This window comes from Macaca mulatta, chromosome 7 (genome assembly GCF_049350105.2).
Source record: "Macaca mulatta isolate MMU2019108-1 chromosome 7, T2T-MMU8v2.0, whole genome shotgun sequence".
NCBI classification, from domain to species: Eukaryota; Metazoa; Chordata; class Mammalia; order Primates; family Cercopithecidae; genus Macaca; species Macaca mulatta.
The window spans coordinates 16,724,528-16,737,172 of record NC_133412.1 but is presented as its reverse complement, the minus strand read 5'-3'; the positions used below and the strand labels follow the sequence as shown (position 1 = coordinate 16,737,172).

The 12,645-nt window shown below is 42.2% G+C and overlaps 1 long non-coding RNA gene across 1 annotated transcript in view; it reads right to left on the bottom strand.

The window, feature by feature from the left end:
• Positions 1-515: 515 nt before the first annotated feature.
• LOC106999140 (uncharacterized) overlaps positions 516-12,645 on the bottom strand; it is a 48,067-nt gene continuing 35,937 nt past the window's right edge. Inside the window, exon 3 of the long non-coding RNA XR_003731200.2 lies at positions 516-1,994. This is a non-coding gene — a long non-coding RNA (uncharacterized LOC106999140). The remainder of the gene's footprint in view (positions 1,995-12,645) is intronic.

Below are 12,645 nucleotides of genomic sequence, written 5' to 3'. Positions count from 1 at the left end.
TTTAAGATTAATAAAAACCTTGCCATCTTTCCAAATTCTCTGAAATAATCTCAAAAGCGTAGGAATTACATACCATCTAGCCTGGTAATTTTTTATCATATTATTTTAAACTTTTTTTCCTCCAATTTCATTTAGCATATTAATGTTTCTATCTCAGTCATTTTGTCCATTTAAATGTTCTAGAAAATTTTCTAATACTTTAAAATGTGTAGAATTTAAATAATGTAGAATTATATGCATTATTGCCTTGTAATATTAATTTTTTAGTTATAGTTATATATCTCTTTTCTCTTTCTCAAAGTTATTCATTAATATTTTTCTTCTATTTTCTGCTCAGCTTATTTCAATTCTTTTTAGTTCAATATTTAAGGCATGTATAAAATCGCAACTTTTTTTCTAAATAAATTTTGGTTGCAGACTATGCATTTTGATATACAGTTTCGTAAATGTCCCTTTTTTCCCCCCCTAAAAACTCTTAAACTGCAAATTTGATTTCCTCTGTGACTCAAGAGTTATTCAGGGAAGTGTTTTTATCATCATCTTTCTAACACAGACCGTTTTTCTTCAGTAACATGAAAGGCACAGCACGTGCATTTTCATAACGGAGGATGTTGAGGGAAGTCTAGACTCAGACAGTACTGATAAGGGTTGCGTGGGCGAGGTGGTGGATAAGCAGTCTGGGATTCCTCAGAGAAGGATGCAAAACGGAGGGCAAAGGACACTGAAAGTAAACTTGAGACAATTAAAAGAAAACTCCAAGATTTCATCAAGGGCTGGCCTTGGTTCTGGCTACTCCACAGGTGCTGGGTGATAGGTGCAGTTCTCCTCCTCGACCATCTCTCTGGGCTTAGCAGCTTGGAGAGCTGCAGGGGGCATTAAGATTCATGCAGTCACATCTCTCCTTCTCAGAATGTGCAGCACCCACTCGGGAAGCCAGCATGACAGGGCCAGGTGCATTTGTCACCTGGGCAGAGGAAAACTTAACCACACCTTCCTTCTTTCCCCACTTGAGGGATCTCCTCACAGGAAATATGAAAAGGGTCTCCCCGTCAGTGGCACAATGTGGAAAAGCTGGATAACAAATTTCTTTCTCTCCCATACTTGGATTGGACCAGCAGCACCTGTGCCTGCTGCTACACAGGACGGTGCAACTCCCTTTGGCAAAGATGGATTTCATTTTTGGGTCCTGTTTTTTTTTCTTTTCTCTTTTTGGTATGGCTGAGAAATGGACTATGTGCAGTTTGACAAGTAAACCTTCAAAATGACAAGCAGTGGCTTGGAGGAAGCCTGAAATAAATGGAATGTGGGGTCAGCCTGTACCTTTTTCTTTGCCACAGGTGTCTGAATTCATTTTTCCTTTTGTTTTTGTTTCGTCTGGCACAGGTTTGGTGAATCCTGGGTGTGGGGGGAGCAGGTCTGCCCACCTCTTTCCTGTCGTTTCTGATTTGCAGACTGGGTAGAGCTGTCCGAGCTTTGGCTGAGGCAGCACTGTGCTCTCACCCCGTGTGAATGGCTTTGGAAGTGAGCTTCCTGGTTATTCTGCCTTGCGCTGGCACTTCTGTGTCGCAGACGCACAGCAGGACATCACATGATGGCTGGTAGCCCACGCCAGACACAATCTGAAGTTAAGTAGGAAGGTCATGCCCTTTGATCTGGAACCAGACTAGGGACTATATGAATTTTGGAAAAAACAAAACAAAACAAACCCAAAACTGTATCAGGTAGTGTTGGTCCCAGGAGAAGTTTGGGGAAGTCTGTTGCTGGCTCATTCACCTCTTTTTTGGATATTTTCTCCAAAGATGATGGTGCCTTCATTTTCCCCTTAGAGAATTCATTATTTCTTCTCCCAGTTCACATCTTTTCTCAAGAAATGATATGTTAGACTCATTCATCCTGAGGCAATATTTCTTAATTGTAGTAGAGGATGCTAGTCGTCTGCTGGTACCAGTCCTTCAAGCACCAGATGCTTGAATTTTATCTGGGCCCATGGCTTCCTACAATAAAAGACGACATTTGTCAGCCTCTCCTGCAGCTCCTCATCCCCAAGTGACTCAGTTCTGGCCTGTGCTGCCTCTTCCCTGCCCCACCCCTCCTGTCCCTCTGAACTGAGTGCAGACATGCTGGGGCCTTCTTGGGCCATGTGAAAGAGGACGACAAACTAAAGATGCCAGAACAATAAGATGGAAGGGGCCTGGGTCTTGCCACGGAGGGCTTCCATATCAGCCCTGTTTATGCTTAGTCTCTGGGGTTTGGGATCTGTTCCAGAGTTCATCTTGATCCTGATGAAAGTGCCTATGAGATGTGACGTATGAGTGGTGCAGCAGCTCCTGTTCTGCCAAAGGGAATCAGCGAAGGCAGTTGTCTGGCTTCACTCTGCTGCTTCAGACACTTTGTCACCTAAGCACACCTGTGTCCAGTGACCCCTTTCACACTTTACATTGATAGACTTTACTTGTAAGTTTTCTGATTCTGAGCTCCCTCCAAGTCTTACCCAACATAGCATATATTAGCAGGAGAAAGCTCACTCTCCTTTCTGAGCAAACATTTTGAGAAATATAGCTGTCCTTTAAAACTGTGTTCTGTACGCTTTTACACTGTTGGTGGGAGTGTAAATTAGTTCAACCATTGTGGAAGACAGTGTGGCGATTCCTCAAGGACCTAGAACCAGAAATACCATTTGACCCGCAGTACCAGAAGTACCATTTGACCCAGCAATCTCATTACTGGGTATATACCCAAAGGACTATAAATCATTTTGCTATAAAGACACATGCGTACATATGTTTACTGCAGCACTATTTACAATAGCAAATACTTGGAACCAACCCAAACGCTCAACAATAGACTAAAGAAAATGTGGCACATATACACCATGGAAAACTATGCAGCCATAAAAAAGAATGAGATAATGTCCTTTTCAGAGACATTGATGAAGCTGGAAGCCATCATTCTCAGCAAACTAACACAGGAACAGAATGCCAGACATCACATGTTCTCACTTATAAGTGGGAATTGAACAATGGGAATACATGGACACAGGGAGGGGAACATCACACACTGGGGCCTGTTGGGATGGGAGGCAAGGGGAAGGTGAGCATTATGACAAATACCTAATGCATACGGGGCTTAAAACCTAGATGACGGGTTGATAGATGCAGCAAACCACCATGGCACATGTATACCTATATAACAAAACTGCATGTTTTGTTATCCCAGAACTTAAAGAAAAACTATGTTCTGTGTGTTGATTTTAGAATTGGCAAGAAACTATTTTCCTTGACTATGAAGATCAAGTGTTCTCTTTCTATAAAGAGAAGTTGCGATTTTGGATACTTTTCTGGCATGAGATATATTAGGTAGAGATAAACAATTAGAGACCACTTGTTTGAAAATAAGCCTGTGAAATAATTTAGGGCAGGGGTTGGGAAACTCAACAGCCAGCTAGTCAATGCTTTAGGCCTTGTATGGGCAGTATAGTCTCTGTTGCAAATATTCAGTTCTGCCATTGTAGAGTGAAAGCCGTCACAGACTATATCCTAGTGAAACTTTGTTTACAAAAACAGGTGTCAGACTGGATTTGGACTGTGGACCGTAGTTTGCTGACCCCTGATTTAGGGCCCTTTTAAATTATTCACTTTTTAAGGAAGTTGTATACAAGGTAATTTAAATGGTTTTGAAAAAAATACTCTGCTTGTCTTGAGTCAGAAGTATTTTGACAATTGCATCAATAATCTTCTTTAAAATATGTGAGCATTTTGTTTGGCTCTTTGCTTGGACAGCGACTGTCTTACTATTTGCAAATTAGAAGAGCTGTCTCTGACAGCCCAACTCCTCACACTGACGGCATGATGTAAACACTCGTTGATAAACCAGCAAGGGAAAGGCAGAAACTTGGGTCAGGAGTCTAGGCTCCTAGATGTTTTGGAAATATTTTGGAGGAAAGTAGATTGACTGAAGACAACAAACATGAATTTTCAGATCTAGATGTTTTTTATCTTTAATGTTACTTCCAAGAGTCAACCAGAAGATACTGAGGATAGAGAAGGGTTCAGTGATTTGTGTGTGTCTTCTTTGCTTTCATAGTTAAAATTTTAGTATACGCCTTCCAAAGTGGGAAATCAAGGATTATTTCTAGGACCTTTTCCTCACAAGGGAAGAACCAGAGATGATTGGGAATTTTTGTGCTTTCTTTTACATGTAGGAAATCCTGACAGGAAAGAGGCACACCCATGAAGAATTTAGCAAAACAGAGAACCATGCTATGTAATGGAGGATTTATGTACGTGCTTCTGAGGTACTTTTGACGAGATGTTTATTTTCCTCTTGGAAACCTGTGCCCATGCTTTGATTTTAATTCCTTTAAATTCAACAAGTCTTCATTGAATACTTTTTTTTTTTTTTTTTTTTTTTTTGAGACGGAGTCTTGCTCTGTTGCCCAGGCTGGAGTGCAGTGGCCAGATCTCAGCTCACTGCAAGCTCCGCCTCCCGGGTTCAGGCCATTCTCCTGCCTCAGCCTCCCGAGTAGTTGGGACTACAGGTGCCCGCCGCCTCACCCGGCTAGTTTTTTGTATTTTTTAGTAGAGAAGGGGTTTCACCGTTTTAGCCAGGATGGTCTCGATCTCCTGACCTCGTGATCTGCCCGTCTCGGCCTCCCAAAGTGCTGGGATTACAGGCTTGAGCCACCGCGCCCAGCCTCATTGAATACTTTCTATGTGCTCATGCAATATAGACTGGAGAGGAAAAAGAATGGGAAATCCAAGAGCTTCCTTAGAGAAAGGAGGCTCCTGTTTTTGGTTTGAAATCTTGTTTGCATAGATCAGCATCCCAATGTAGAATAACCCTGGTGGTTTCCTCCGCTGTTATTTATCAGTAGCTAAAAAGAACGTATGCAACTTTGGTCCCTCATTCCATCCAAAACGGTTAAGACTTTTCCAGGTGTCCTCTTTCTTTCACATGTGACCTGGAAGCACATGGTTTTTTTTAAAAAAATTAATTTTGTCACAGGTGCCCTCAGAAAAGCATCTCTGTGGTAGTCAAAGGGATCCAGGCTCACTTCATCAAACTCCTGTTTCAGGCCCAGGGAAAACAAAGTGTGTGGACACAAGATAACCCCTCTGCAAACAGGGTGCCCTTTGAAAGTTAACACAGCAAATATTCGAGGCACTTTCCTTCCCGCCTTTCCTCACCTAAGCCATATATGGTAGAGGGACCCAAAGGAATAGCCTTGCTGCTTTAATAAAAGGAATTCTTTGATGTGGGAGACTGAACTGGGCTGTTTGCAGTCTGTGGTGGGAGGGAGTCAAGGAAAGGGGAATTAAAGTTCATGGAGGAAGCTGTAGTCTTAGGTCAAGCTGAGATGTGACCTTTGGAGCTTGCCAAGTCCATGAGGGAACATAAGTTGCCTTTGGACAGCTTCTCAACGGCCCCTCTGTGGCCCTGAGTCTCAGGCCCTGGTAAGATGATGCTCTCTGATCTGATCTTGGGGGATCAGCCCACTCAGCAGGGACCCGCCCTATCGACACGGGAGGCTCATCAGTGGCATCTTTTGAGCAGAGGCACAAGACTCTTATTTCAAAACTCTAGCTACTTACCTCTGATAGTTGGCTTTTTTGTTAACCAATAAAGAAGAAGAATTTTTTTTTAATGTTTCTGTTCCTACAGAATTAACTGGGGCAAGGTAAATGATCTTTTACTACTTTATTTGGAAGCTTCTAGTCCTTCCCGAGCTCTGTCAAAATATTTCAAAATGTGTCTTGCTGATCCCAAATCTCTGAAAATGACCATTGCTTTCTCTGACCCAAACTCTTGTTTGTTTAACCCTCTTGAAAGTTGGAAGTGTTGCCAAGCCATAGTTTTTGTTTGACTTTGTTTTCTATTCTCCCAGAGACACGAGCAACATCAATTTTAAAAGGGACCGTGTTTATGGTTATTGTCTAGTTGGTTTGCCTTACTAGTTCTCAGGCACTGACCTAAGACTGTTGTGTTTGGGTTCCCAACACTACCAAGAATGTTGACATTTTAAAGTCCCTCTCAACTCTCTCTCTTGCTCTCATTCTCCCTCTCATACACACACGGGCATATACACTGAATGCTAAAGGAAAAGAGGCTTTACTTAAAATATGCACAGAAAAATAGATTTATTTTTATTTTGTCTTTGTGTCACTAGCATATTTTTAAGGCAATGTTTTCTTTTGGAATATCAAATTAGTTTCTGGAGCCTCGACGTTTGTGGTGACATGTTGGTGGCCAGTCAGAATGCCTGGGAGAAATTTTGAATCAACAACCATCGTGTTCTTCCAATTTGGTTCTTTTCCAGGTCTCTTGAGTTTGGAAGCCAGGTTAGAAGTCTTCTGAGCCTTAGTATTATTTTCTCAGGAAATTTCATGGGTGAAAACAAAGACCTTGAAATCAGAAAGTCTTAGGCTAAAATCCTCCCTTACATTTTGGCTGTGTGAACTTTAAAACCTTATTTGATTTCTCTAAATCTCAGTCTCTTCATGTGCAGAACACCCTGCTTCTGATCCTTCTGAAGATTAAATGCATTAATATCTACAAAACGGCCATGCCAGTGTCTGGTGAAAGTGCACAAGTGATGTTTCCTGCTCTTCCCCAACTTCCTCCATGCCTGTCTATTGGCTCCTCTGCTTGTGTGGGATGCAGAAGAAAGGCAAGCTAGCCTATTGCTCTATAGCAGCTCCCCTGAGGAAGGGAAGTCAAGACTCAGCATCTGAGGCTGCATGTCCAACTGAGGGAGGGCAGAGAGTCTGCCTCCTGGAAGTACTGAAGGCAGGGAAGGCAAATTCACCTTTGCTGAGACCGCTCATGCACCAGACTCTTTAGACCTTTCATCTGTACATTCATTCATCCTAGGAATCAGTTGGGAGACTGAGCTGATGGAGAAACTGAGCATGTGGTCGGGTTTAGCTGGGTGGTGCCTGGCTGCTGGACACAGAACAAGAGTGAAGGACAGTACCTACTCCTGATGATGAGGTGATGCCTACAGAATGGACCTTGAAGGTCAGCTATGTAAGAGGCCCACCTGTTCTCTTTTGACCTTCCTTACTTGTAGGGTGTGAGAAACGATACCACACACAATGTCCTCTAGAGGCAAGAGGCCAGGTTTTAGGAACTTTGCCAGTTCCCTTTGAACATTCAACGTGATCATACTTGAGGACAGACTCTTTGGGTGTTTTCCACAGTACTGAACACATTGTTGGCATGAAAAAGATGAGTTGTGTTGAATAATGGAAAGACTAATCCCTCTTCCTAATGCTGCAATGCTGACAACTCCTCTTACCATACACTATTAACAGGGTGGCATGCTTTCTTTTCATCTTCGTTCTCAGTCTTTCGGAGCGCAGTGTTGTAGCTAGCAAGTCATCGGCCACTGTGTTGAGTGGCCGATGACTTGCTAGCTTAATTCACAAGAAGCCAGTTTTCTGAGGTAGGTGTACTTATGTTTGCTCAAAAAAGCAACAGTGGTATTCTGAGAGAACTTTATTCATTGTATCTGGCCCCTATTTGCCCAAATTTATGGATTTTCTTTAAAATTCCTTCCATAATTCTTGACCTTTGGACTATAACTTCAAATGATTATAGACACTGGCCTGTGCTGTCTCAGCTTTCTTTTTATATATGAAAGCAAAATTAACAGTGCAGACCACAGACCCAGGTCTTAAAATAAATAAGCTCATTCAAAAGAAATCAAGCTACCATTGAGTGAAGACATTACAAATTTAAGAATATCACCATCACACTAGCAGCACATTAAGGCCACCAGTGCTCAAGGATCTTGGCTGTTCCATTGCTTTGACATTGATGTATAGGCTAAGAATGTTGACTAAATTAACAGACTTTTTAAAAAGTATATTTTAATGTAGGATGCTATCAAATACTTCCACTGAGCTTGTAAAAGATCCCCGGAGTGCTGATCCTGACAATCTATTAATGGAAATGTACACATGAAATGACTTGCTTTCTTTATGTAGATGCTTACTCAAGAAGATGTTGGACACTGGGGACGTTTTGTGACCAGGAAAATACAGTCATCTGAAAAGACTGGCAGAGAATACTGCCTGGAGGGGGATGTGCTCCTTGTGTGACTCCTTTGAAGATCAAAAAGATAGAGGGAGGATTGGGAGAGGGCTGAGCAGGAGAGAGCAGGAAGGAGACACACTGAACTGGTACACATCATGGGATGAAGGCCAGGAGAAATCAGGCTGCAATAAGTTAGGAGTCTACAGAGAGGGAGACCCTGAGAGTCATTTTGTGAAACTTTCCCCTAAGAATCATGTTCTGTGAGGTAGACTAATAGGGGGATACCACAGGTTTAATGGGAGATCTTTCAAGGACCTCTTGACTTGGTGCACCTATTCATCTCATCAGTGATTATTCTGTGCCCAAAATACCATGGTGTCCTGGATTTACAAAAGATAGGCATGAGACTGTCTCTACTTTTGTAGAATCCACAATACCTCTGAAGGACCAAACCTACGCAGAGACATGCTCAATTTCATTTATTTAGTGATGGAACTTCCTGGAAAGATGGCTAATGCAACATAACATACACTACATGAAGCATGAAGGATGAATCAGACTTCCAAAACATAGTCTAATTCACTACTTGAAAATATTCTTTTTTCTTTTCTTTTTCTTTTTCCTGTGGCCCAGGCTGGAGTGCAGTGGTGCAATCATACTTTTGTAGTAAAGTGTCCCTGTGGTTTTAGAATGAGGAATGAGATGTTTGTTTTCCTCAAGTCACTGCAACCTCAACCTCCTGGGCTCAAGCACTCCTCAGGCATGTACCACCATGTCTAGATAATTTTCTTTTTCTTTTTTGTAGAAATGGGGGTCTCACTATGTTGTCCAGGCTAGTGTTGAACCCCTGGTTTCAAATGATCCTCATGCCTTGGCCTCCCAAAGTGCTGGAATTACAGGCATGAGCCACTGTGCCTGGCCAAAATATTTTTCTTAAACAATGAGTTCTTTTTCAAATTACCATGAATTTAAAATTTCTCTGAAATGACCAAAGACTACTTTTTGTTTTCAAAAGATAAATATATAGTACATCCAGGGAGCTGGCTTCCAAGTTCCTTTTTTCTTTGCTCTTAAAGGCAACAGTGGAATAAGACTTCAGAGGGTCTGTGTGCTCAGGATGGCGAATGATGTAGGGAATAACTCCATACTAGGGACTCTGGGGCAACTTGAGACATTGGTACATTGCTTGTCCAGCCTAAACCAGTGGGAACTATTCTCTGGATGCTTTTCCCCTTACATTTTCCCCTTTATTGCCCTTATGGACAAAATCATGCATTGACTTATTCAGCATATATTTTGACCTCCACCTATGTGTTAGGCACAGTATCAGGCACTGGGCACCCAATTACATACAGGTCCAAGCAGTCCCTGACCTCAAGGAGTTTAATATCTAGCCAGAGAGACGTTATTTAGTTTAATAATAATTATACACATTATTTTTGTTGTGTAATATTACTGCTTAAAGATTACAATTAGCTCAATTATAAGATAATTTACAAAATGCCCAACGATTAATGAATATGGGTAGTCATTGTCCAAATAGCCGTGCACACATCATCATTTAATTATAGCACTGATGAGAGCTGTGCTGGCAAAGTGCAGGGTGTGATGAGAGTGGATAATGGGGCAACCTGCCCTAGCCGCAGGGGTTGGGGAAAGCTTTCCTGAGGAAGTGGCTGTTAGCAAAAGACTTGGAGAGGGAATCAAAGTTGGCCCGGGAAGAGGAAGTAGAGAGGAAGGACAGAAAGTGGTCCAGGCAGAGGCAACAGGACAAGCAAAGGTCTGGGGCCTTTGAAACCCAGTTCCACTCTTGATTTGCAAACCTTTTTAGGGATACTACAAACTAGTCCTCTTACACTTTTCAAACAAAGAGAGTTCACAGTGCTTTCAGTTGCCCACCTTCATATGCTGTCCACATATGCCTAGCTCCCCCCATTTTCTTCATTTCCCTCATCCTCATTCCTCTGCCCACAGTGTTCAGTCACACAAAAGGGTCTACGTGTTTACCAGCCTTTTCCATGACCCTGATCAGCAAGCTTTGGTGGAAGACATCTGTGTCTAGACAAAAGACTGGTTAGTCTTTGTGAAAGTAAATGTTCCAGGTCTGACTCAACCTGACCAAGAGCCAAGAAAAGGATGATAAGGCTGATGGAAAAGATTTTCTTAATGAACAGCAATAAAAAACAGCCCAAAGGTGAAGGCAAGAAACAGCCTTGGTGTTTCCTGGGGCTGCTGGCCCCAGACAGGCTCTTGAAAGCACTCAAGGATAAGCGGTAGGAAGGTTATTTCATTTCCTCTCTGCCTCTTTCTATTTTAACACTTTCCTCCCTCTCGCACTAATCTCTATTCCCCACACCTCATGCACAAAACAGTCACCCTTTAGGTTTTGGGGGGTAAATATTATCCCTTTCAAGTGGAATAAAATGTCTGGAATGGAGATTATTAAAGAAAGCTAACTTTCCTGGTTGTACTTTTTTTTTTTTTTTTTTTTTTTACTCTTTCAACCTCAGTATGTTGGAAAGTTGAGCCTATGGTATCACCATGAGGATTGAGAGTTTAAACAACAGATTACAAATTATGTGGAAAGTTGGACATTAAAGAGGAGAGTTCCATCTATTCTTCCCTGTCATATCTGGGTGGCTGTTGTCCACAGTGGACAAGTTGTCACCTTATGTGCCCTTGAGGGGCCTCCCCTCAGGAATCAGCAGTGGGATATAACCTTGCTGGTGTTTTTTGTTTGTTCCTGGAAATAAGAAACATAAGCAAGGTTTAAATTAGTAGCTAAGTAACATATTTTGCTGTCAAATTTAATGAGAAAATTTAAAAAATTAAAGCCACATCTAATTTTTAAAATACATGATTATGTACTGAGTTCTTTCAACACAGAATCGTATGTAGGTCTTCTTTTGTTTTACAATGATCCTTGTGAGGTAAGTCACACAGCTGTTTATTTTACAGAAAGGAATTTGAGGCTCAAAGAAATTAAGTCTCTGGCTCAGGATCGTATAACTGGTAAGCGGCAGAACTGGGATTTGACAGGTGTTTTGATTTTAGGTCCAATGAGCTGTTTGTTACACTCACTTCCTCACCTGTGGGCTGTGAGGGACTTTGTTGCTTAAATAAGCCAGGGCTCTGAGAACCCAAGCTTCTAGGATAAATAATAACCCAACCAATGCAGAGTGTCTGCTATGATGCACCATGGTATCCTCACATATTTTGGAAGACAGCAGTATTAGAAGGACAAGATTTTTTTTTTTCCCCTCTAGGAAGGATCCTCTAGGAGGGCAACTCAGGTCCTATAAAGAAGCTCCTGGTTTTCACCCAGTGGTGGGAATTTGATAGGTACCCCTAAGATCTGCAAAGGGATGAGACTGGAACTTATCTCCAGTTCTATGTCTAGGGTGGGTGGAGATCCATATTTTGGGAGAAAAATGGGAGCATAATGTAGAGGAGAGCCCCTGAAGGTTTGGGTTCCTTGTGCCGAGACCTAACATCCTACAACACCTTTCTCAACTGGGTGCACTCCTGAATGTTTAAGAACATGTGCTCCAGCTGAGCAGTCGAGGCTCAGAGGACACTCTTGCATGAGGTTGAAAGGCTGAAAGTCCTGGTCTTCCATCTCCTTGTCTCTTGACTTCTTACTGCAGGGGGAGAGATGGTGAAGTGGAAGGATAATGGATCTTGGGGTCAGACCCAGGTTCAAATTTGCGTTCTACCATTTTTTTGGTGTGTAGCCTGAACTTCAGTTTTCCTGTTTGTCGAGTGAAGCTTAATAGTACCTCCTAAGAGGATTTCTCCGAGGACTGCATGAGCGAATAAGGGTTCTACACACTTTGTCAGAGCTGGTGCTCAAACATTGTTGGTCCTCACATCCTGCACAGAGGACCTCTTCATATGTGATTATTTGTTTTATTTTACTATCACTTGTTTGTTTATTGTGTGCACCCCATTAGAATGTAAGCTCTAGAAGGAGTTATATAATATTTGTTGAATAAATAATATTCAAAGTAATAAGTTCCAACAGTTGCAGCAACAGTTCCAGGCATTGTTCTAGTGCCCAGAACATGGTAGATATGAATAAATATTTGTTGAATAAATAATATTACTGCAGTAAATGCATGTGGAGAGATAGAAGCACTCAGGAAGCATAAAGAAAATTCAGCCTCTTAAAATCTGGGACACCTTGAAACCGTGAGTGGCTCAGAAAGAGGCAGCAGTCTTGGGCTGTTGCTGGCTCTGCTGGGCTGCCCCCCTAGATGTGCTAGGTTAGGACATTCTGTAATGACAGATGACACAGAGGGGACTACTGCCTGTTCTGGCTCCTTATCTAGAAGCCCTGCACCTCTACAACCCCAGGGCTGCTCTTGGAGCTGGGGCTCAGAGAGTCAGGCTAACAGCACAAGGACAGGGAAAAAGGAGGTCCTATTCTGACATTCAGAGGATCTGTCTTTTCTCTCCTGGGTCTCCAGGACCCTATTCTGAGCTGATGCACCTACGTTTTGAAAATGAAGATGGGTAGCTGTGCTGAGGCTCTTGCCAGCATGCAGTTGAGATACTCTTTGGCCAAAGCAGAAATTGGTTGGAATTATGGCATCCTTGACTTAGAAG